Genomic DNA, 4,050 nt, shown 5'->3' on the forward strand with positions numbered 1-4,050 from the left:
ACGATAAGGCTTCACAGCACCGCCGCAGCGGCGTTCCTGGCAGCAGATGAGACGCAGGCAATGGCTGCCAAAATCTGCTATAACAAGGATGCACCCAGATTCCCACGCTGGCTTGCTTCCACCCGGGCTGCAGAGCGTGCCCGGCTGCCGAAGCGCTGGGGGAGGAAAGCAGGAGCAGAAATTGCGGGGGAAGGAGGGAATACTTGCTTAAGAACAAGAAGTGTGTTACGCACAATTACTGTCCAAGAACAATCATTGTACTGGTGTTAAGCAGCATAGCCGGAAGGTTACACCACAGAAGAAAGAGGGATCAGGAAGGGAGGAGAAAGGAGATGCCAAGGACTGCATCACCCATACTGACTCTGCAATCACCTCCCAGCTGCCTGAAAAACCCAAGGAAAAAAAAAAGGATAGTTGAATGAGAAATCCCAAATCCTGAAGGATCAAAGAGCAGTTTCTAAACATTCATGTTCTTGAGAAAGGCTGGAAAGAAAACCTGCCTTCCCTGTACACATTCGCTGTACCTGAGCTTGCTCCACAGGCTGTGGGCACCTGTACTTTGATCTGCAGTTCCTGCATGCTGCAATGGCCTAATACAGGCTTTGAAATAAAGCAGTTGGAGTAATGGTGCTAAAGTAGTAATAATCTCCTCTTAAATATTTCAAAATCCTTTCTAAGTAGTACTTTATTCCTTCTGAGCCTTGCGTTTCACCTTACATGGAGAAGGAGGTGCTGATCTCTTCTCCCTGGTATCCAGTGATAGGATGTGTGGGAATGGTTCAAAGCTGCCTCAGGGGAGGATCAGACTGGACATGAGGAAGCATTCCTTTACCAAGAAGGTGATCAGACTCTGGAACAGGCTTCCTAGAGAGGAGGTCAATGCCCCATGCCTGTCAGTGTTTAAGAGGCATTTCGACAATGCCCTTAACATGCTTTAACTTTTGGGTCAGCCCTGAAGTGTCAGGCAGTTGGACTAGATGATCGTTGTAGGTCCCTTCCAACTGAAATATTCTATTCTGTTGCCAAGAGCTTTGGAAGCAATTCCTCCACAGGAGGAGGTGAGGACAGGAACAGGCTCTCCTGCTCTTGGAGGGACATGAGGGCAAGATGAAAGTCTCCTCCAGCAAGATCTCCTCCAAAATGCTGGGCAAGACCCCGAAACCTGCAGGCCCAGGCTGGGTGGCCGAGTCCCCACGGGGATGACCTCCCTGACCGCTAGGACTCCAGAGGCAGCTGGTCACAGACCAGAGGCAGCTGGTCACACTGGGAACACAGCAGTCCTGGAGTGAGCAGGTCTGCTGCAGCACATCAGACATGTCCCTCGGTCCAGGGGCACCCAGCAAGGGGCTCCAGGAGGGCAAGGGGGTATCGCAGCCTCTCCCACTGGCCAGGCACAAGGCACTTGCAAAACATGTGGGCAACACATGAAATTCCCTAAATACAAAAGCAATAGCAAGGCTGGAATTTCTCCACTCCCTCGCACCCCACAGATGAAGCCATTCGCTGTTTTTCCTTCCCGCTACACCCTTCGGAAAGGTCACTCCCGCCAGGCACAGCCTCACAGCCTGGCTTTCACACCCTGTTCTGCCATTCCCCCAGATAAGATGGCACCAAGGGGAGCTGTGAGACTCGAGAGCTCTTGAGGGTTCGCTCACAAGACTTAAGGAAGAGAGGTTATCATGGTTACCACAGTCCTCACACATTGTCAGAATAGGCAGCTAATTAGGTCATATTATAATTAGCCTCAGCTGCAGACTTCCTGGTCCCTCTGCCAAAAAAATACCCATCCTGAGAGCTGCCTGCACCCAGCAGCCCCCATGTGCTCCTGCACAGCACGCGCAGCAGATACCTGCACCCTGGGGGAATGGGGCCAAAATGGGGGCATGTTGCCAAGAGGAGGCTTGGACAAGAGGGGGAAAAGTGAGCCCAACCATGGCAGCAGGAGCAAGGAGCATCATTTCTGCTTTGTAAGGATACCCCCAGCACAGCCAGCAGCACACAGCACCTGGATGGAGCACTGGATTTCAGGAAGTCCCATGTTCACATGAGCCCTTTGCTTCCACCCTGGCACAGCCACCAGCCATGCTGCGGGACGCCCTGACAGCAGCCGCTACCACCAGGGACTCCCTCTTCCTGGCTATAGCACCCTGACCCAGCCCACACCATGCCCGGGTCCCACAGCCTCAAGTTTAGCCCAAAGTACAGATTTACAAGTCCCGCTGAACTGGTAAGAAACACTTTTGGATGGAAAGTCTCATACTGGAAACCTCGCATCCTGTGGCAGTGAGAAGATACATCGCTGTCTGTCAGAGGCTTATTTTTCACCGTTAGTAAGAAAGACCCTGGGTTGTGGTGGCCAGGGCCAATAAGCCATCCAGAGAATAAAAGCCTTAATCACATTAACTCAAGCTCTGACTGGCAGGAATTAAGGCGAACATTTCCTCTCCTCATCAAGCACGTGGTATCGGCCAATACTTGAAACGGGTCGCTGGCAGCAGATGGAGCAAAGACCAGATCCTCTGCCACTGCAAACGCCAGGTGCCTGTAACAGAATGAAAACCAGGACGGGGTTTTCCGTCCGCCTGTCTGGGGAGCACAGGGGAGCATGCAGCCCAGCTTTTTCCCCTTTTGGCATGGCTGGCTAGCACTCAGCTGTGATAGTCCTCACAGGGCACACAATGTTTTCCAGCTACATTGACCAGCTGATTAGCATTCAACTGCAAAGCCTAGGTTTCCCCGCTTACAAGGCTGGCGTTTAATGAGCTCATTGTTGAAAAATTCAGCTCTTCCACTTTTTACTTCCCAAACCACCGCTGTTCCTTTCCTTATCCCTATTGAGGCAGTGCCGCTGCCTGCTCCAGGCTCTCGCCCACAGCTTTTTGGCGCTGCAGCTGCCAGCATCATTTGTCCTCCTGCCCTCGCAGTGCCACGTCTCAGCCCTCAGCAGAATGGGACCCCGTTTAACCATTGTCAAAAGGGGCACAGGAGCGAGGGGAGCAGCAGTCTCGCCCGGACCACCTCCCTTCCCGCGCCCAGCTGCCGACGCAATGCTGCCCATGCAACAAAGAGCTCCAGTGAGCTCACAAAAGCCCATCGCCTGGTATCCCGCAGCGACGCCCCGGCTGGGGCCAGCAACACCCCGCAGCGTCAGGAGCAGGGAGCGTTCAACCAGGCTCTTGGTCTCCTCGCAATGACCTCAGCCTCCACGGTGCCAAAGGCAGCTTTCAGGTAGGAGGAGGAGAACCTAACAAGTTACAAACCCTGCTGCGGTCACCTCTGTAAGCTGAAGTAGGTCTTTGCACCTTGCCGTGACAGCCCACGTAGCACCTCTGCAGCTCTGCCTCCTCGTGCTTGGCAGCAGCTCACCCCATGTCCAGCAGCCCTGCCTGTGGCCGGCTGGCATGTGCAGCTGCCTGCTTGACCCCTCTCCTTGGGGCTGGGAGGACATCAGTCCCCAGGAGCACAGTGTTTTGTGCTGCTGGAGGGAAACCTGAGCACGGGTAATCAAAGCTACCCAGGCACAGCCCCACTGCAGGAGCCAGGACAGGGCTCATGGGGGAGAGACATGGGCTGGATCATGGCCCCGGGAAGGGCCAAGCCTTTTCTGCTTACAGAAGCAGCTATCCACATTGCCACCAGCAACTTGACTTTAATACAAACCTTCCTGGCGGGAGGGGATCTCAATCCCAGCCCCCAGGAAGGGCGAAGCAAGAGGAAGCTTCGTTTGGGTGTATGGGAGGGAACACAAAGCCTGGCAAAGGGAACCACGGATGGAGTACAGCACTGCCAGGCAGAGCCAGCAAAGCCGCTGGGGATGTTCGGGGTCGCAGTTGCTGAAAGCAGATAATCAGAGCTGCTGCAAGGCCCTGGGACACAGACCCGCCAGGTGCCCCAGGGTGTGGGACGGCAGCGCCCGTGCTCTCCCAGCCCCCTGTCCCACCCAGAGTGTCCCCCAAAGCCACAACTCGTGGGTACCACCACAAACAGCCATCATCCTGAACCCACGCAGAGCAGAGGCAACCCCAGGCCATGAGCTCAGGACGGGACTGA

Source organism: Fulmarus glacialis, unplaced genomic scaffold (genome assembly GCF_000690835.1).
Source record: "Fulmarus glacialis isolate BGI_N327 unplaced genomic scaffold, ASM69083v1 scaffold30520, whole genome shotgun sequence".
Taxonomy (NCBI): domain Eukaryota; kingdom Metazoa; phylum Chordata; class Aves; order Procellariiformes; family Procellariidae; genus Fulmarus; species Fulmarus glacialis.